The sequence below is a fragment of the Chlorocebus sabaeus genome, chromosome 23, assembly GCF_047675955.1.
Source record: "Chlorocebus sabaeus isolate Y175 chromosome 23, mChlSab1.0.hap1, whole genome shotgun sequence".
Classification (NCBI taxonomy): domain Eukaryota; kingdom Metazoa; phylum Chordata; class Mammalia; order Primates; family Cercopithecidae; genus Chlorocebus; species Chlorocebus sabaeus.
The window spans coordinates 70,593,351-70,615,300 of record NC_132926.1 but is presented as its reverse complement, the minus strand read 5'-3'; the positions used below and the strand labels follow the sequence as shown (position 1 = coordinate 70,615,300).

The window sequence follows — 21,950 nt, the reverse complement described above, 5'->3', positions numbered from 1 at the left end:
TAGAGCTTATTTTGTATATCAGGTATGTTCTTGTATATATATATACACACACACAAACAGACATATATACACACTGTATAATAATTTCAATATTTAAATATTAAAACCACTTTTTAATATTAGAAAAGCTTGCTATTGAAAATAATTTGAAATAAAGCACAAATGTATTTGTTAAAGGAGTCAGCAGATTCGAATTTGCCTTGATTTTCAAATGTTGCGCTTGTTTCAGTAGAGTATAATTGAACAAATGTTAATTTTTCTGGGACTGAACCTGCTCATCTGAAAGTTTGTACTTGGAAAAGGAAGGTTTTTATTTGGGGATTGCTTCTTTTGCCCTACATTCATAGGTAAGTTGAGAAGCAAAAGTGACTTAGGCTTATCTCTAATGAGTAAGAAACACAGTAGATAGGAGTTCAAAATATAAATGCCAACACCTATGTAATACTGTCTATACCCTCAGAGAGTATTTTGCCATTTTAATGCCCTGCTTGGATTTTGTGTTCTTATGCAGTTTCTACTCATAAAACCACAAAAGACAAGATATTCTTTTATAGTACATTCCTTTTCAAATTTCATGTGAACAAATATGTGAAATGTATATATATATGAAAACCTATATATATATATATATGAAAACCCAGTTGTAAAGTATGCTGAGATGTATCATAAATTTTTAAGTCAAATACATTTTTAGGCCAAGGAATTTTTATTCCTCAAGGCAGCATAAAATTACCAGCTGTTTATGTATTGTCTGGCACAGGGAAATTGTGCAGAATCTTGTATAATGAAGAGCACAATAGTACAAGGTTTTCAGCTAAATAGAAATAGAATGACATTTTAAACAATCTGTTAGAATTTAAAGCCATAGCAAAATAACAAAAGCAGTTTAATGAAAGTCGGTAATAATTTGAATGGCAGTTGCTACTAATGAATTCTATATTCTGAATTTTCTGTGTGTTGTAGACAATGATTTAAGTTATTCCAGAATGTAGAGGAATCTTTTGATGGATAAGATTTGGAATTTCCCCTTAATTTAGTTTCTTACAGTCATAAAATCTATCTGAACTAAGGATTATTAAAACTTTTATGAAATAGAATTTCCTGTTAAATATCTACTTTCTTATGAAAGTAAAATGGCATGTTTTAGCAGTGGTCATACACAGGATGTTTTAGGACTTGTTTGTACCATTTCTTGTTGGTTAAAAATTGTCAGTAAAATGTGTGAAGGGCTACTTGTTTTTCATAGTTGAAGAAACTTTGAGAGGGAAGAGATACATGAAAGTCTAGGAAATCAGCACTTAGAAATTACATGTGAATGCTCAACAATCCCCAAGGACAACAGGCTGGTTTAAAGATCATTGGCTTATGTCAAAAGTCTTTGGATAAATTGGAGTAAGAGGTCAGTGAAGCCATTTGGTGGGTTCATGATGTACATTAACATTGGGCAAGTGCAGCTGTGGTTCGTCCTTACTGTCTTCTCGCTGTTGTGAAAACATCTCCCTCAGTAGATAGGCAGGAAGAGCATGTGAATGAGAATGAAGTGTCAGATGGGGCTGCAGAGTGGTGCTGTAAGGCAGATGTTGTCAAACAGTTACTGCTGTACCAAATGGAATGAGAGAAAATGCCCTGGAGAAACCTCAGCTTTGAATGTGAATTAGATAGAATTCTCAGTATTGTCTCCTAGGATAAATCATGCACAGAGATGTGTAAATGAGAGAAATAGCAGACAAAACCTCAAAGAACAGTTGCCTCTAGCATTTCATTCCATATAGGTCATGGAGACTGAAACTTCCTTGTCTGAAGGAAATGAATGAAGCCTAAGAATCTATTTATAGAGGAAAAGTGATGTAGAGAAAATGTTTTCTTAGATAATTCAGCCAAGGGATCTGCTCCTGAGGAAAAAAAGGGGGGGGGGTTCAGAAACCTTGAATTATTTATGTAATCTATTAGGCTCATAAAATTGCTTTTATTAATGCAATTTTTTACTTATTTTTTTGGCCTTCAAAAATGGCAATTTTATGTGATCCAACTAACAACTTTGGGACTACTGTATTACTTCAGTGGATGGTATGGATGGTTCCTTCAGTCTTCATTTTATGACTAGATCTAAGCCTTGAAACTTTGTCTGTCTGTCTGTCTGTCTGTCTGTCTATGTGTCTATCTATGTATCTGTCTATGTATGTATGTATGTATGTATGTATGTATGTATGTATGTATCTATCTATCTATCTATCTATCTATCTATCTATCTATCATCTATCAATTTCCATCCATCTTGGTTTTCTAGGGCTAGTCCAACAAACTACCACAAACTAGATGACTTAAAAGAACATAAATTTATTCTCTTACAATTGTGGAGGCTGGAAGTCCAAAATCAAAGAGCTGGCAGAGTTGGTTCCTTCTTAGGGCTCTGAGGGAAGATCTGTTCCATGCCTCTTTCCTAGCTTCTGGTGACAGCCAGAAATCTGTGGCATTCCTTGACTTATAGATCATCATTCTAATATCTGCCTCCAATTGTTACTAAACTAAACTTGAGTCAGCTCACCCAGTGTGCAAAACACACACACACGCACGCACACACACACCCCCCAGGACTTTCAGTGAGAGAAAGTGAGCCATTTATTGCCGGATGACAAGCAAGGAGAATCAGGCAACTCACACTTAAGACCCAAACTCCCCAGTGGCTTACGAGTAAGGGCACACTATAAAAGGTAGCGGTACATTTCAGGAAAAGAGAAGTAACAGGCAAAATCATAAATCAATATATGGAGGTTATACATTGGTTTGGTCCAAGGAGGTGGGAGTATCTTTAAGTAGAGGCTCACAAACAGGTGGATTCTGAGACTCTTTGATTTACAGTTGGTTAAGGAAGCAACATTTTGTCTAAAAACTTGGGGTCAGAAGAAAGGAGTGTTAAGACCTAGCCTTTGGGTATGACTCTCTACAGGCTTTCAAGGAAGAAATTTAGAATAAGGACAGTACTCAGCGTTCACTTCTTAGTTCCGCCTTATCTGAGGTCTACATGACAGTGGTTGGTATTTTTCATCTGGTGAGGGTCAAGGTTTCTGAATAACAACTCAAGGATATGAGATGCTATCTTTAGTTTCTATAAGGAACCAAACATCTTGTGACTCTAACTTACTGGAATGACAATTGTTTAAGCTATTATTACCTTTTAAATTAGTGGATTATTTATATTTACTTTTCAAATTGCTGGTTGCAGGTCTAGCTAGATGCTGAAATCTCCCTAGAAGGAACTCAAAATTTTTCTTTAACTCCATGCTGGGGGGCTAGGGGAGACTGGCAGTCCCCTAAGAGGGGTCTCTGCTCCCTCTCACAATGTCACATGGCAGTCTTCTCCCTGTGTATCTTTATATCATCTTACCTCTATGCACATCCCTGTCCAAATTTCTCTCTTATAAAAACACCAGTCCTCTTGGATTAGGGACCCACCCTACTCCAGTATGACCTAATCTTAATGAAACTAATTGTATCTGCAACAACACAATTTCTAAATTAGGTCACATTCTGAGGTACTGGGAGTTAGGATAATGCCTCTTTTGAGGGAGATTTAATTCTACGTATCTATAAGGGAGGATCTCTAAGATGAATTTTAAAATATTCCATTCAATATTTTATCATAATTTAATGTACAAATGTTTTTAAGTCTGAGAAAGATTTCCTCCGACAGTCTCAGACTTAAAGTGAGAGACTTTTAAAAGTCTCTTTTACAGTTAATTTTTGATAACATGAATCTTCTTTCTCAGGATCTGTCTGAACACTTTTCCTTGGGAGTTTACCCAAATTCCATTTTGTGGCAATATCAAGGTCTTCTCTCATAGCTTAATAAAATAATTATGAAGAATTTAGTTTACACTAGCAAAAAGAGACGTATTTTTCCATAAAAACCCTGAACATCAATGAGATTTCATTAAGTACTCAAATATCTGGGTTTTAATAGATGAATGCTCTGACTTATCCATAGGAATACAGACTAAGGCACCAGCTCTTATGGTGGTCAGGTGCAGGACAGAGTCAACACTGACAATTAACATAAAGTGAATTGTCATGTTTAGACAACTAGATATTAAGGTTGTCTTAATATCTAGTCTTAATATCTGTCTTAATATCATTGTGATAAATTAACAGGTAATTATAATATGAGACATTTTAAGTTAATATTTATTTTATAAATGGGTATAGCATCATGAGTTTAATATATAGAGAGCTATGTTTCAAAGAACTGGAATGCATTAAATTACGTATCAGCCAGCATCATAAAATCTGCAATTTACTTTCAAATAGTTAAACAACAACAACAAAAATTGTATGTGTATGCACAGATTGGGGCAGAGAGGAAAATCAAATATGGCAAAAATAAACAATTACTATAGTATATTAGCATTCATTCTGATATTTCAACGTTTCAGATACATGAGCATTCTCATAATGAGAAGTCTGTGGAAAAACATATTCAACATTAAGATCCTGTTCGCATAACTGAACACTTCTTCTGGCTATTCAGAAAGCATTTTAAGATTTTGCACTCTCTAAATGTTATGACAAACATCAGTGACTCACTGTTATAAATGTATTGAAAAGCCAGAAAACAGAAAATGATAATTGAACCAACTTTTTATTGTATTGAAAAAACCCTGGATATTTCCTGTAACAATATCCATTTGTCTGATTGTGTCATTAATGGGGATAAGGCTTTCATGGTGTTAACTGTAAACAAGAGAGGAAAATGGATTGAAGTGCCTTTTGGGTTGTTTGTTTCCTTTTTTTCCACTTAGTATTAGTGACTCTTGTGCTGAAGAAGTCATCATTTCCCTAGACATGACATTCATCCTCTCCTCTTTAGTGGGGATGGCCTAAGTGCAATTTTTGTTCCCCATACAAACTACATTATCTTGTATATATTGTCTAGTTTGCTTGTGATTATCAGTGGAAATTTAACTTTGAACTTTGTTAATCATGAATCAAGGGTGAAGGAAACAAAGCTAACTTTTTTCTTTCATGCATCAGCTCTTCAGTATATCCACTGTATGTGATATTTGAAGTAGAGTAGAAAGATTTTATTAAGTTACCTTGGGTCTTTAAAGGATTTTGACAGACGTGGCTAGTGGGGACAACCAGTGTGTTAACAAGATGTAACCTTTTTATTGATGTTAAATGATGAACTTAAAACTGTATGAAAGGAAAAAAATAAATGTGAGAAAGTGTCAAAATTTGAACAAATTAAGCAGATGGAAACTTCAAACTGGACTGAATTTTGCTGAGTTAAATGGAATCCCAGCTTTTGAAGAATGACATCATGATGATGATGGAGTCTCTATTTCAGGAGTAATTCACATGAATTATAGTTTACCTTTCTCCCTTAGGAATACATACCTCAGAGTGTATCTAAATGACCACATGTCAGACTATAAATGTGACCTGTTTTCAAGGAGAACTGATTGAGATTTAAGAAAATTATGCTCCACCAATAATTTATAGTATCTCTAGAATTTTGGAAACAGATATTTGAACTTCAGAATTCAGATGAAGTTTCTAACTGTGTAGCTCAACTCTTGGAAAAGCTTGTATTAATCTAACTGTAAAATACATACCTCTCATTGAAATACCTAGTATTGAGTCTGATATCTAATCTCAGTGTGTAAAAATCATAATTTCTAGGTATTCTGACTTTCCTTAAAAATTGCTATGTAGTAGTGGGGTGATGTTGTGGTCTGTGGTGCCAGGCAGACTGAGTTTAGGATCACTTCTGCCACTTACTAATTGTGTGACTTTACAAGTTATAGAACATCTGTCAATCTGTTTCTTCATCTTTAAAATGGGTTTAAGAGCATCTAGGTCAGAGTGTCCTACTAAAGATTAAAATAAATATTTCCCAGCACATAGGAAGCATGTAATACATGATGAACATTATTTTTATTCATTGGAATGAGTTCACACAGATATTTCATAAGAGTACCAGTTCGTTCTATGTAATTTTAATGTTCTCATTAGCTTGATTTAAAGTCAAATAGTAAGTAGCACAGATGATTTTTATGCACTTCTGTATGAACAAAATTAACTATATTTGTTTTGGAGTACTTTTGAAATTACTGCTAAAAATTGATACATATTCTTTTATTGCTATCAATAAAATGTAATGTGGCATACAATAAGGATTTCTGATCCTGTGACCTTCTGCTTAGGTAAATCTCGGATGCCTATAATATCTAGATTTAAAACACTTTCAACCCTAAGCTCTTTTCTGTATGATTCTTACCTTGGAGCAGTGTGCCTAGATCCATAATAGAAAAGCAGTTCCAGGTCTAATTTTTGCATGTTTTAGTTATTATAATACCAGTAAGGTTCTAGAAAGATTTTGCTTGAGTAATTTAATGAACATTCACCTAGTAAATGTCTCAAAATTCTACAAAATTTTCCATAAATGTTGGTTTTTTTTTTATTCTCTTCTCAGTTAATTGAAGAACCACACATTGTGATTTCTTAATAATTCTGTGAGTTGGTTTTTAGCTTTCATTTATTTGTCCTTACATTCTTGTGAGTTAGCATTTGAGTATATAACTATGATGTTGCAGGGGAATCTGAAGATTAAGTTACAGAATACAGAGGCTTTGTTCCAGTTTCTTGGTGGATGAATCTCCAGGATGTCTCCATTGGAGATTTTCAGATTTCTCAGTTTTAAAATGGAGATAACACCATTTATACCACTGGGTAAACTGAGGATTACCTGAAGTTTTATATCTTTATATATATGCTCATTTGTATTGCCTGGCATGTATTAGGCATTCTTCAAATGTGGGCTGTGTTCTGTGTTCTAGTCTTCTTTTTCTTTTTAACTTTTAAATCTCATGCCAACTTCCCCAGAAGATTTCTTTAGGAAGAATATACTACGTTTATATAGAGAACTATGTTTGAATCTAGATGTACTGTATTAATTGGCCAAGTGATGGGCACTGACCAATTGACAGACATTAGCTCCTACATCCACCAGTCTTTTTACACACAGGTACACATGTGTGCATATCTCTTTACAAGGAAACTAACAACTTGGAATTTTCTTTTTCTTTCTTTTTTCTTTTTTGTCTTTTTTTTTTTTTTTTTTTGAGATGGAGTTTTGCTTTTGTTGTCTAGGCTGGAGTGCAATGGTACCATCTTGGCTTACTGCAACCTCTGCCTCCCGGGCTCAAGTGATTCTCCTGCCTCAGCCTCCTGAGTAGCTGGATTACTGGTGCACACCACCATGCTTGGCTAATTTTTGTATTTTTTTTTTTTTTTTTAAGTGTGGACGGGGTTTCACCATGTCAACCAGCCTGGTGACTGGTCTCGAACTCCTGACCTCAGGTGATCTGCCTGCCTTGGGCTCCCAAAGTGCTGGGATTACAGGCATGAGCCACCGCACCCAGCCACAACTTGGAATTTTAAATCACTTTATGATTTTAAAATGGTACTCATAAAAATAATATGTCATACTTTGTGAGGTAGGTGCTATCACTATTTTATAGATGCATCTCCAAGAGATTGAGTAACATAAACTTGGTGGCTTATACAATAGAACTTTAGTTTTCACAGTTCTGGAGGCTGATATGTCTAAGGTCAAGGTGGCAGCAGATTTGGTGTGTGGTGAGGGCATTCGTCTTGGTTTACAAGAGACTGTCTTCTCACTCTGAGTTCAAATTCAAACGAGTGGGCAGGAAGCAAACTTTCTTTTGTTGCTTCATAAAAGGGCGCTAATCCTATCATGAGGGCTCCACCCTCATGATCTAATTACCTCCCCAAGGCCCATCTCCAAATGCTATCACATTGGACATTCAGGCTTCAGTGTGAATTTTGAGGGGACACAAATACTTAGTCCATAGTAATCACCAACTTCCCAAGTGTTGATAGCCTTAATGATGTAAAGCATGTAGAAATCAATGAAGAAAAACACCAAAGTCCTAATAAAAAACAAAAATAGCTATTATTTATAGAATGTTTATAATGTGCTAGAGACTGGTGGATTCTCGGTTTCAAGGTGAGAAAACTAAGGGTCAGTATCTTGTTCAAACTTATGCTGTTCACAAATGGCAAAATATTTGGAAAGATACTTTTTAGAAAAAATTAAAATGATAATCCTTTATAGCCATTAACAATAAAAACAATCTTAAATTAATAAGACAATACTTTTTACTACTATCTTAGTTTGTTTTGTGCTGCTATAACGTAACATCACAGACTAAATAATTTATAATGAACACAAATTTACTGGCTCAGTTCTGGAGGAGGCTGAGAAGTCCAAAATCAAGGGGCCAGCAAGTGGTGAGGGCCTTCTTTCTGTGTCATCTCATGGCAGAATAGCAGAGAGAGAGAGAGGGAAAAGGAGGGAGGGAGAGAGAGAAAGAGGGTACCAAACACATGCTTTTATAAGGAAACTGCTCTTGAAATAACAGCATTAATCCATTCATGGGAATGGTGCACCGTCATCCAAACACCTCCCTTTAGGCCCCACCTTTCAACACCACAGAACTGAGTATCGTGTTTCCAACACATGAGCTTTGGGGAACACAGACAAACCATACCACCACTAACTAAACAAAGAATAAAAAATAATATCTAGCTTCGCCCAGGATTTGGGAAAAGGATTCCCTCACATTCTGTGGATGGGAGTGCAAAATTGACATAGACTTTATGAAATCGTTCCCCATTCCTCATTTTGCGTCACCTACTATAGGAAATGATTTCTCATTGATAAGGGTGGGTGTGGTTGGAGGTAATGCTCAGAGTACAAGGTTTATAGAAAGCCAGGTGCTTAGAGAATCTGAAATGGTAATAACTACAATATATTGAGCAGTTACTGTGTGCCAGAAACTTTGCATACATTATTGCAATAAAAATGTGTTGCATGCAAAAATAAATAATCTCATGTTTCCTCACATGGTCTTTGTAAGGTCAGCCTTGGTTTCTGAGGCTCAGAGAGGCTAGCTGCCCACAACCACCGAGATAGTAAATACAGAGCAAGGTTCTGGAAATGGATTTGTCTGATTTCACTTTTTTTTTCTGTCTCACTAAGTGAAAACTACATATATTAATGTGTGACTGTTTGAGGTCCTTGTTATATGGATGTTAATGTTATTATCATCCTCCAAGGAAAGTAGCTAGGTGTGTTAAAGAATAAAGAAGGAAAAATAAACTTAGGAAAACATACCTGTAAACATTTTGGGCAGCATTTAAATGAGAATTCTTGGTAGAAGTAAACTTACCTATTTGTAGATTATATTTTTTAAATATAGAAAACTCTAAAGAGTACACAAACTATATAAGAACTAATAAATCATTTCAGTAAAGTTTCAGAATATATAAATGAGGTACCAAAATAAGTTACATTTCTGTACACTAACAAACTATCCGAAAAAGAAATTAAGAAAATAATCTCTTTTATAACAGCATCAAAAAATTAAAATGCTTAAGAATATATTTAACTAAGGGGGTGGAAGAGCTGAACTCCGAAAACTATAAAACATTGATGAAAGAAATTGAAAGCACAGAAATAAATGGAAAGGTTAGTTTATGGAGTGAAAGAATTAATATTGCCAAAATGTCAATACCACCCAAAGTGATCTACAGATTCAATGCAATCCCTATCAAAATTCCAGTGAATCCAAAGGAAATAAGGTCAATACATTAAAAAGGTAGTTGCACTCTCATATTCATTACAGCATTATTCACAACAGCTAAGATGAGGAAACAGCTTTTGTCTGTCAATAGATGAATGAGAAAATGTGATATGGGTAATGGAATATTATTCAGCCTTAAGAAGGAAAAAATAATCCTGCCAATTGTGACAACTTGAATGATCTTGGAGGACACTATGCTAAGTGAAATATGCCAGATACAAAGTCAAATACTGCATGATCTCACATATATGTGTAATTTAAAAAGTTGAACTTAGAGACAGTAGAAGGATGATTATCAGGGGCTGAGTGCAGGAGGAAACGAAGGTATGTAGGTCAAAGGGAACAAACTTTCAGTTATGTAAAATGAATAATTTCTACAGATCAAACGTATAGCATGGGAAGTATGATTAATAACACTGTGTTGGTATACTTGAAATTTTCTAGGAGTAAATGTTAAATGTTCTCACCACAAAAAAATAACTATGTTAGGTAGTGGATTTGTTAATTAGCTTGCTTGTGGTAATCATTCTGCAATGTGTACATCAGAACATCACACTGTACACTTTAAATATGTGTAATTTTTATTTGTCACTTATACCACAATAAAGCTGAAAAATAGCTACTTGGGAGGCTAAGGCAGGAGAATCACTTGAATCTGGGAGATGGAGGGTATAGTCAGCCAAGAACTCCAGCCTGGGCAACAGAGCGAGACTCTGTCTCAAAAATAAATAAATAAATAAATAAATAAAAATTACAAAAAAATAAGACTCCTTTGGGCCAAGAGGAGGAAGCTTATCTAGCCTCTCACACCTTAGTGAGTAGGAACCACCAACCTCTCTAGGGAGATCCTCTACACTTTGCCACTGTGCCCTCAACCAGGCAGACTCAGGATGCACAATGGAGATTCCTTGCTCTATCTTTTTCTACCTAAACTTTGGGAACTTGGAAAACTGACCATGAGCCATGCGTTTTCTAATTGCTATGATGTACATAAGAGGGATGGATGGTTCAATCTGGATTTAAGGTATGCATCATTATGCGCTGCTATTGGCCACTTTTAACTTCTTGTTGATGTGCTCTGGAAGTACAGGCAAGGTCACCTTGGTCAGTGATGGAGAAGAGAATAATAAATCACCAGCTCAAATAGACTCAATCGAGATCTCAGAACACATTAAGGAAAGTAGCTTGCAGATAACAAGCTGTGTCAAGTGAAGTGAAACTTCTTCAGGCATTCTGTCAGTTGGAACCTATTGATTTTCACAGGGACTATCAAACCAGGTCTCCAGGAGTAGGAACAGGGATATTTCTATTCAGTTTGTGACAAGAATATATGTATAAGAGAGCGAAGGTGGCAGGGCGGAATGTTAAAATCTTGGCCTGATTTGTATGCTTTATCATTCAAGAATACACTTGAAAGTCAGAACATTCTTCCACTCTAGAGTGTTCATTATTATGATTTGATGCATTTTCTTTATTGATATAAACACTGCTAGAATTTATTACAATTCTGCATTCTTATTCATCTTCTCATTATATCAATCTCGTATAGGTATTTTGTTGACTTTCAGAAAATAAACACTACAATTCAGAAGCAGACTGATAAGAGAGAGAGAGAGAGAATGAGAGAGAGACTGAGACCATAAGCTAGAGCACCAACAGGCCTGAGTGCTGTTGCCCAAAAGATGAATTTACTTTGCTGGTATGCCATCCACTCAAATTATGACATTGAACCCCTTAGTACCTTTATAAGCATTGGGCAATTGGAACTAAAGTAATTTTCACCTTTAAATGGAGTTTATGGAGCAGAAAAAGGAGATGTATAACCAACTAAAAACAGAGGAAACCTCAGAAGGAGAGCTTATGTTACTTTACTCTAGTAGAAGCAGGAGTTTAAGAACTTCTCAGAGAGCTCAGTGGGAAATGCCTTGTAACTGAAGGGGAGGTGCTGGGGCACTAGGAAAGTTGAGAGAAGCTCAGGGTCAGGAGATCAGAGCTGGAGAGTGCTATCCAGTGGACCACAACCAGGAGAGCTGAGAGAGCCAGAAGGACACAGGCAAGCAGACTTAGGATTCATACCTTAGTGAGAAGGGGAAAGCTATCATCTTAGCGTTAACAGGGAAAAATGTGTTAATAATTTTTAATTTGTATTTTTTTATGGTACAAAAAGTTGAATGGTGGTCAGAGTTGCATCTATCCAGCCAATCTAAGGAGAGGAGAAAAAGAAGGCAAAAAAAGGATCAAGTCATGGAACTCCAAAACCATTAATTTTCTAGAAGAGGGGACATGAACTATGTACAGAGGATACTAATAAAAGAGATCCATATAGTTTTCAGTATTGAATTAGTATTAAACCTTTTTTAAAATTAAGCACTCACAAATCACCATATGTCACATCACTCATTTTAACAGTAAAGGAGCATAATGCCAATAAGAATGGAACGCACATTTAATTATTAATCACTGTGTAATGCAGTACTGCTTTCACATGTTAACACAAAGCTCCCCAAGGAGGTGTTTTACTTATGGGAGTTTTAGAGAAGTGACATGTTCAAAATACACAATAGTATGTATCCTAGAACTCAGGGCTTTTGAATTCCAAATCTGGGCATTTTTTATACATGCCATGAAGGCCTGATAGAGACAAAGGCAAAAAAGATTCAGGAATGATTTTGGTCCAGATTTGGGACTAAAACTAGATGTTTCTCCTTATTTACCTGATAAAGGATGATTAAGACTTCATTGACATAGGCACAGAGAAGCTGAGTGCCGCTCCTAAGTTACACTGTGAAGCATGGGCAAATAATACTCCTTGTGTGCAGATAATGGAAGCAACATGTTATTTTTGCCAAATTCTGTTAAAACCTGAGTTTAGTGAGTCTCACATACAGTATCCACTGGCAAATGAAAGAATAACAACTGGGAACTGTGAGATATACAGACTACACACATGGCTTGATGTGACTTTTAATTCTTTGTCTTAGTGGTAGATGGGATGCAGTATGACCACAGATGTGGCTATATATGTCAGATTCCAATTTCCTTGCTACTGCAAGAATCTGTCACAGGATAAATTCAGTTAAAGTTACCTATACTTATCTGTACCCCAAAGTTGAAGAATATCAGATGGATAGTTATATCTAAAAGAACATATCAGATGGATGTTTTTCCCCCACACAATCTACCAATCTGTCACTGGCAGGACCTGTCTTTTTTTTTTTTTTAACTTTTATTTTAGGTTCAGGGGATACATATGCAGGTTTGTTATATAGGTAAACTCGTGTCCTGAGGGTTTGTTGTACAGATTATTTCATCACCCAGGTACTAAGCCTAGTACCCAATAGTTATTTTTTTTGCTCCTCTCCCTCCTCCCACCCTTCACCCTCAGGTTGGCCCCAGTGTTTTTTGTTCCTCTCTTTGTGTCCATATACGCCCATCATTTAGCTCCCACTTATAAGTGAGAACACACGGTATTTGGTTTTCTGTTCCTGTGTTAGTTTGGACAACGGCATAGGGATAACGGCCTTCAGCTCCATCCATGTTCCTGCAAAGGACATGATCTCATTCTTTTTTATGGCTGCATAGTATTCTATGTATATATGTACCACATTTTTTTAAATTTAGTTTATCACTTATGGACATTTAGGTTGATTCTTTGTCGTGGCTAGTGTGAAAAGTGCTGCAGTAAACATATGTGTGCTTGTGTCTTTATACCAGAACAATTTATATACCTTTGGACATATACCCAGTAGTGGGATTGCTGGGTCGAATGGTAGTTCTGCTGACAGCTTTTTGAAGAATTGCTTTCTACAATGGTTGAACCAATTCACACTCCTACCAACAGTGTATGAGTTGTCCCTTTCCTCCACAACTTCACCAGCATCTGTGATTATTTTTTATTGATAATAGCCACTATGACTCGTGTGAGATGGTATTTGAATGTGGTTTTGATTTGCATTTCTCTGATAATCAGTGATGTTAAGCTTTTATTCATATGCTTGTGGGCCACATATATGTTTTCTTTTGAAAAATGTCTGTTCATATCCTTTGCCCACTCTGTAATTGGGGTAATTAGTTTTTTCTTATAAATTTGATTACGTTTCTTTTTTTTATTATTATACTTTAAGTTCTAGGGTACATGTGCATAATGTGCAGGTTTGTTACATATGTATACTTGTGCCATGTTGGTGTGCTGCACCCATCAACTCGTCAGTACCCATCAACTCGTCATTTACATCAGGTATAACTCCCAGTGCAATCCCTCCCCCCTCCCCCCTCCCCATGATAGGCCCCGGTGTGTGATGTTCCCCTTCCCGAGTCCAAGTGATCTCATTGTTCAGTTCCCACCTATGAGTAAGAACATGCGGTGTTGTAAGTTCAGGATATTAGACCTTTGCCGGGTGCATACTTTGCAATAATTTTCTTCCATTCAGTAGGTTGTCTGTTTACTCTGTTGAGAGTTTCTTTTGGTGTGCTTCTGCACAGCAAAGAGCTTCTGCTCTTTAGTGTAATTAGATCCATTTGCCAATTTTTTGCTTTTGTTGCAGTTGCTTTTGGCATCTTCATGAAATCCTTGCCAGTTCCTATGTCCAGAATGGTATTGCCTAGGTTGTCTTCCAGAGTTTTTATAGTTTTGGGTTTTACCTTTAAGGCTTTAATCCATCTTGAGTTTATATTTATATATATGGTGTAAGGAAGGAGTCCAGTTTTAATCTTCACTGCCAGCATTTTTCTTTGAGATTTTAGGATCAGAACAATCTAGAACTGTTTTTACCATCATGATATCAGGACATATTGAGCATCCCGATCAGTTTCAAGGAGTGACATAAATAATAAAGTACTATAAACTGTATATGATGCCTTTTATTGATAAAGCAGATCCAAGATTATCATCCTCATCTTTTAAATTTTGATGTATTTTTAGGAAGGGGAATGTGGGTGAGTGTCAAATCAAAAATTTACCCACCACACTTATATCCGCAAAAAAATGTATCAGTATCCCCTGTTTTCTACAACAGCATTTATTCTGAACCTGAATTCCTCTTCTATCACTGGATACCTGGGAGGAAAACATACTAAAAATTTTCAGTCAAATTTATCTTAGTTTCTTCGCATTTAAGAGTCTCTTTTAGTTTAAAAGTATTTCTTTAGGGTGAAGATTGAGTTCAGCTCTCTCTCAGAGCAATGTTTTCCTTACCCTGTTCTTTCCCACTGGCCTCTGGCTTAGATAACCCAGGGAAGCATGGTGAGCATGAAGAGGCCACATACCAGGGCCACTGCCAGATGCTGTCTGCAGTAGAGACTTGGCTAGGTGAGGGTATCTACAGCTACAGATGACTAGGGACAGATCCTGTGCTCCCTGGCTCTATGGGAGAGGCCAATAAAGACTGAACACACATTCAGAGACCAAACCAGTCCAGGGGTCACAAGCCCCTTGGCCCCCATATCCTTTGAAACCTGACAGTCTTGGAAAATATCAGAGATGGAGAAATAATAGGGCATAAACATGGAATGTGTGCATACTACCCAATTAACTCTTACATGAAGCTTTTAAACTGTGAGCAGTTCTACTCAGAAGAGACTTACAGACATGCCGATGGGAGAGTGCTTTGAGGATGTGCACATCACTGTATGGAGAAAGATGCTGGGAAGGACTGAGCTGACCCATGTTTGTTTATCTGGTCTTTCAGAGAAAAGTGAAGCTCTGGGTTCAATTCATGTTAAAATGCTACCTCAGAAAATCTAAACTTCTACATTTAGAAAGAATATATTGCTATGGGGCAACACTGACAATGGAATTTTTTTCTCAAACCTCAAATCATTAAGATCTCTAGAATCTCTGTCTTTCCCATTCCAGACCCAGAGTGTGATTTTATTATTTTTTGGTTCAACATTAATTTCTTCTGTACTTTTCTGGTCACGAATAACTCTAGAAGAATCATGTAAAAGCCTCTCTTTCTACCAAGGTTTTAGCATTCATGAACCATATTAGCCAGGTTCTTTGAAAAAGGTCTGAATTGTCCTTGAAAGAATAGGCAGTGAGCTAAGCTTTTTTTCTAAGAGCATCCAGGTTTTTATTTTTTCCATTGAACCCTAAGATGTAATTGATGAAGCTTAAAATGTTAATACTTTCAGGAGTATTATTTTTATTATTTAACAGTATACAAAGTCAAGCTTTTTTAATACAATTAATTACTTGGGTTTATAACTAATAGAAAATCACTTAGTTTTAAGGATCAAGCAAAAGATCAAAGGAATATTTCAGGGTCTCTGAGTGTATATAATATTGCACCCCTTTAATCACTCAAAGTTTGGGAATTGTGCACGTAAGTCGTTGTTTTTTGACTGGAATAATATACAATGAAAACCTAAATTTCATTATTTTCATGCCTTCTTGATAATTTAAAAATCTTGATCATATATAATGGTCATAAAAATTACTAAAATTACTGTCTTTACCATATAAAAATTACTAAAAGGAACTAAGAAGAAAAAACGAAGTATATTACACCTCTTTTAGACTTGAATATATAAAGGACATGATTGATACCCAGGTTTATAGTCAACTTAGATGTGACCCTGGTGGTCAACAGTAATTGGTAAACATATGAAATGGTCTTAAAACCTCCCTAAAGTTTAAACAGGACGGTTCAGCTCTTATCTTAAGAAAAGGTGAGGGTAGGTATTTATTTAAATGCAAGTAGGCATTAGTTTTCTTTTTGATTAACCTCAGGCAGGAGGATTATATTAGGATATAGTTTAGGATTCTGATGAAGTTGTCATTCACTTTCAGAAAATATTTTAAAATAACAATAAAAATAAAATTGTGTTTCATGTTTAGTAGACACTTTCTCTGAGTAGGGTTGGAACACTTTCATAAATCCCTATATTTCTAAAGTTAGTATGCTGCAATTGTAGTGCTTTCTCTGTCAAGAATTAGAAAATTGGAAACAGAAGACTAGAAATGCTCATTTTGATTTGAAAAGTCGTTCTAGGAGAGGCACTGACATTTACTGAACATTTCACAGGGACTAGGAAATTTCACACATATTCTTATTCAACGCTTAAAACAATAATATTCCAGAATAACAATTATTATCCCCATTTTACACATGATGAAATTGAAGCAATCCTCATATAGATTAAGAGACTTGATTAAAGACTCTAAATGGTCAAGCCAGGATTCAAATTGAATTCTTTAAAAAATGTACAGAAAAGGATGCTGATTATAGAATATGTTAGTAATAAATTTTAAGGAAGCATTCCTTAGGCATTGGCATTGATGACACTGGGCTAGGCATTGATGACACTGGGCCCTTAGGAAGGTGTGTTACATTCTGCTTATGGATATTAGATATTCATAAAATTTTTATTATGTTTTTGTGAAAAAGGTAACAAAATTTCAAATATTTTTATATTTGAAAATGTAAAAAGAAACATACATACATATCAGAAAAGAAATAAACCAAAATGCTAATGATTATTTGTGTTACAATGGTAGATATATTCCTCATTCTTTTTATATTTTCTGTATTTTTAAATGTGACTATGATACTTTTATAAAAATATATAATATGTGTTGATTTCCTTCTATCCCTGACAGCATGAATCTTAAAAAATAATTTGGGAGGCTTAATATTAATTCTCTCTTTGTTAATCAGTTTCTTTTTCATAAGACCGTGCTGATGCTGGCACCTTCTTGGGACATATGAGGAGTAAAGACCCAGCCAGGCTCTGTGCCTATGGAGGGCACAGAGGCAAGTCAAAATATCCACAGCTGCATCCGTAGAATTGTTTTCTGCTTGCCAAGGATATCATAGTTGCTTCTTTGGAAATGGATAGTACATTCCAATTCTCACCATTTTCATTTTCTAATCTCTACCACTTCATTCTCTTTTAATCACTCTGTGGTTGTGTTTGATACAAATGATGGAACACTCAGATTAAAAGGCAAGGTGTGCTGTTGGAAGGAAAAGTACAGGATTTCTGTCTGGCAGCTATAAAATGTCTATAGCCTGAGATGGGGGAGAGGAGTGAGCAGGAGTATCAGTACTTGCTACAGTGGATTTGGAATGTCAGTAACTTCACCTGTGCATTCATAATTTATATTTTTCCAAGTGTTCTTCATTTACCTTAAAAGAGAATCTAGAGGCTCTAGAGGATCTGGATACTTAGCTCTGGCTATGAAACAGAAATTATCCACTCCGTTGGTGTCAATAACATGAAAAAAATGTCATGTATACTTAAGTTGCAGGAGGAGAACTGAATAACCAATTCTACTGTCATCTAACCGAAGCTTAATGTTAAACCAGAATTTTTTTTTCTTTGAGCTGCCAGCCTTTTGTGTTCAATCACCAGCCTCCAGACCTCATTCATTCATTTAACAAATTATTAAATGCCAGGTATTGTTAAATAATGCCAAAGATAGCGTATGTAGAAAATAGACAAGATCCTTTGTGTTATAGAACTCATGCTCCAATGGAAGAAACAGATGATGAATTAGTAATTAAATGATAACATAGCTTTTTGTAACTGTTATAAAAAATTGAACAGTATGACTCATGGTGTGTATATGTGTGTATGTCGTATGTGTGTAACTACTTTTGATGGAGTGGTCAGGAAAGGCCTCTTGGTCACTCTCAGTGAACAGGGTGAAAAAGGAGGCCTGATGGAAGAGGAAATAACAAATGCAAAGGCCTTGAAGCTTGGTCTAGAAGTTCAATGGCCTGCGTACGAGGACAGTGACATCAGACCAATAGGGTGAAGCCAAGCTGTCCTAAGTTTTAAGGTCTATGGCAAAGAGTTTATACTTATTCTAAGCACAGTGGGACTCCAGCAAAGGCATTTAAGCTGAGAGTAACATGATCTGATTTACATTTTAAAGATATCATTCTGGATGCTGTGTGCAGAGGGAATGAATATAAAGGATAAGGATCAAAGCAGTGAGGCAAGTTAGGAAATTTTATAATATTGCCGTTGCCTTTAAAGTAGGAGAGAAGTCAGACCAGAATGGTGACATGAAATAATCAATTTTATTTCCTCTACTCCCAGGTGAAGAAGTGAAGAAAGAATGCAGAGGCAACACTAGAGAGGTTTTCTGTGAAGGGAAGCAGAGATATGCTTTGGGAGCAGGAGGGTATGGTAAGGGACTGAGAGACCTTTTTAAAGATGAGAGGTATTAAATCAGGGTCATGCTCGTATGTTCTAGATCCTAGGGAGATGCGGATAAAAGAAGCAAGAGAAAAAAGTGCTGGGTAAAGACATGAAGATCCTTCTTCTGCTTTATCTGTCAGGTTCTTTCCCTCTTTGCCCTGCCTTTGCTAAGCCCAACCTCTTTCTGGTGAGAGTCGGGCTTTAGCCAAATTCTTTGTATTAACTTTGTTTAGCTTGTTATATCTCCCAGGAATATTTTAATCCTATTGCATTCATTGCAAAATAAAAAGACTGTTTCCTGTGAAAATAGTTTCTGGCATCTGCAAGCACATAGGTTTGTATTTAGAATCTAAGAGTGAAGGGGCAGAGGTAACTCCCTTTGGAGACGCTGCTCTGTTCTGAATCTACCTGTCTTACAAAGGCTTCAAGTTCTGAAATAGAAGTGTCTTTCTAGGTTAAGCTTCCCACAGGCACTCTTGTTTTGCCTAAACTCTATTTCAATCCTGGGCTTCCTCCAGTATTGGAAATTCCTTCTTTTCTCCTTTTGTTCCTCCCAATGTCTTAGAGTCTGCAGGGAATAGAAGGTGGCTAGTAACAGCGTTATAAAAAATATTGGGTTTTACAATGCTCAAAGACAAGCTTATCTGATGATTAGAATCTGTCTTCCCATACTGATCAGAACAAGGTTGGCTTCATGCTAGTCAGTGTTAAATGTAATATAGAGTATTGGTTTTCCTTGCAGTATCAGTCTCCTTCTTGTTCCACCGCACCATGTCCAATGCTTGTTGCTGCCCTCACCTCTGTTTCCCACTCTGTGCCGTGATCCTTTCCATTCTCTTCTTCATTGAGCCTAAACTCACACTGAACAATCTTGGAAAAGAGCATTTGAGACAGAGTACTGTCAAGTACCAAGTGAAAAGACCCAAAAGTGGAAACTGTCCTAGCTTCCTGGAAGATGATCAGTGAGCCAGGGTAAAAGAAGAGAAAGAATACTAGGAGAAATCAGCACAATGGACAGGGCCAAGGCATTATTAGCATTTGTCTGAAGCTGCTTCTCTCCTACTTCTCCATCTCAGCAAGTGTCAACTTTATTCTTCCTGTTTCTCAGATCAAAAAACTTGCAGTCACCCTTTATACTTCTTTTTCTCTTATATCCCATAGCCAGTCCATCTTCAAATACTGATGGCTCTTCTTTAAAAAACATCCATCCATGTCTCACTCCCTTCAATACTACCACCTGGGCCCAAACCTTCATCATCTCTCACCTGGATAACTGCCACAGCCTCTTCTTGGATCTCTCTGCTTTTACTTGTCCCATTATTCTCACCCATATAAGAGTCAGAGAATCCTTTTAAAATTTAACTAAGATCATATCATTCTTCTCTCAAAATCCTTCAATTGTATCTAATCTCTTTTATACTAAAATGTAAAGTTCTTACCATGGGCAGCATGACTTTTCATGACCCAGCTTCTGATTGTGAAGAGCCTCTGTCATCATCTACTGCTTTCTTTCTACGCCACTTTGCTCTGGCTAAACTGGCCTCCTCATTCTCAGTTGTTCCAAGCCCCACACATAGCTGAGGGCCTTTGCATTTGCTCTTTTTCTATCTGAATCTTTTCTCCCACAGATCCAAGTGGATATTTCCTGTTACTCTATCGGAGATAGCTTCTCTAACCATCCATCTCAGATAGTACCCTTCATCACTCAAGCTTCCTTACCTTGGTTTTGTTTTCTTTTGCTTTTCTGCATTGTACTTACCAACTATGGACCTTTTATATATTTACTTATTCTTTTTCTGTCTTTATTAAAACATAAACTTCTTAGGGCGGGAAGTTTACCTATTTTGTTTACTGCTGTATCCTCATGCCCAGAATAGCATCTATACATAGTGGGTGCTTAAAACTATTTGTGAAATAAATGGATAAAATCAATTGAATACAGATGCATACAAATCAGTAGATTGGTTGATGAGAAGATAATCTTTGAAATTTTTATAACTTCTCAGTGAATTAAAAGCAAAGTCATGAGATGCGAAAAAGGGAGGAAAGACTATGAGAAGTTGGAGGAGGGAAGGTGTAAAATGTTCTTTTGCAGAGTGAGAAAGCTGAGGACTCTTAAGAGTTGGGGTCACAAATTAGAAATAGGACCAGCCACCATAGCTGTGCATTTTCTTTCAGTCACTTCATTTCAGGCATAGACATGGATTAAATAAGGGAAGAGTAGCATTTAAACAAATTAAAGGCTTTCCTGGCAAATACAACTGAAGGAGACAAGGGCAAAGAAGTTGGAGATATGCATAAGCAGAGCAGGGCTTATACTAGTGGACATAGAACCTAAGCCAAGTAGGAGCTGTAAAGATAGGTGGTAGAAATCAGAGAGTGTAATGTTTGAAATCAAGATTTGTGATGTGGTCCAGTTTATGGTAACAAGAAGGCCTGAGAAGTTGTCATGGAAATGAGTTACTAAGTAAGAATTGAGGAAGTGGTAAAAGAACTGAGAGGCAAGAATGTTGAATGAACCATGCATGTGAAAGTTGAAGTTGTTAAGAATGATTATGGGGAATAATGGTTGAGATGGAGACATACATGCTAAAATGTTCAGTATAGGAGTGTGTTCATGAAAGGGAGATGGGAAGATGACTACAATGAGGAGGAGTTGCAGGATGTATTTGCTGATGGAAGACATTTCAAAGGAGCTGGGATTTTGGAGGAAGAGGAAGAGAGATGATTTGGGCATAGCAATGAGGAGCAAGAAGGATATCTATCCTACTTCCAGGCCTTGGGGTACATTTCCTACTGGACCAAAAATAAGCCACTCCTTGAGAACACTGAAAAATTTGAGACAGTCATGAGATGCCCAGGTTTATGGTGGAACAAAGGGATGAAGATAAATAATCAGACTTGGTTACAGTTCTGTATTTATTGGAGGTACCAGCCTCATGTAGGAATACCTCAATTTTTTTTATGTGTCCTACATTTGATTTTGGGGTGTTCAAACAGAAGTTCTTAGCTTTCGAATTCTTGTAGACCAAAACTGTCATTCTTGAATTTAACAAAATTCCAGTTGTCAAGATTTTTCACCAAGCATGTTAGTGCCAACATGTACTTGTTGAATGTCAAAAAATAGGATGC

The 21,950-nt window shown here is 36.4% G+C and overlaps 1 protein-coding gene across 1 annotated transcript in view; it reads left to right on the top strand.

Moving 5' to 3' along the window:
* Positions 1 to 21,950, top strand: part of CAMK4 (calcium/calmodulin dependent protein kinase IV) — a 263,646-nt gene that overhangs the window by 123,391 nt on the left and 118,305 nt on the right. The gene's annotated exons all lie outside the window — the stretch shown is intronic.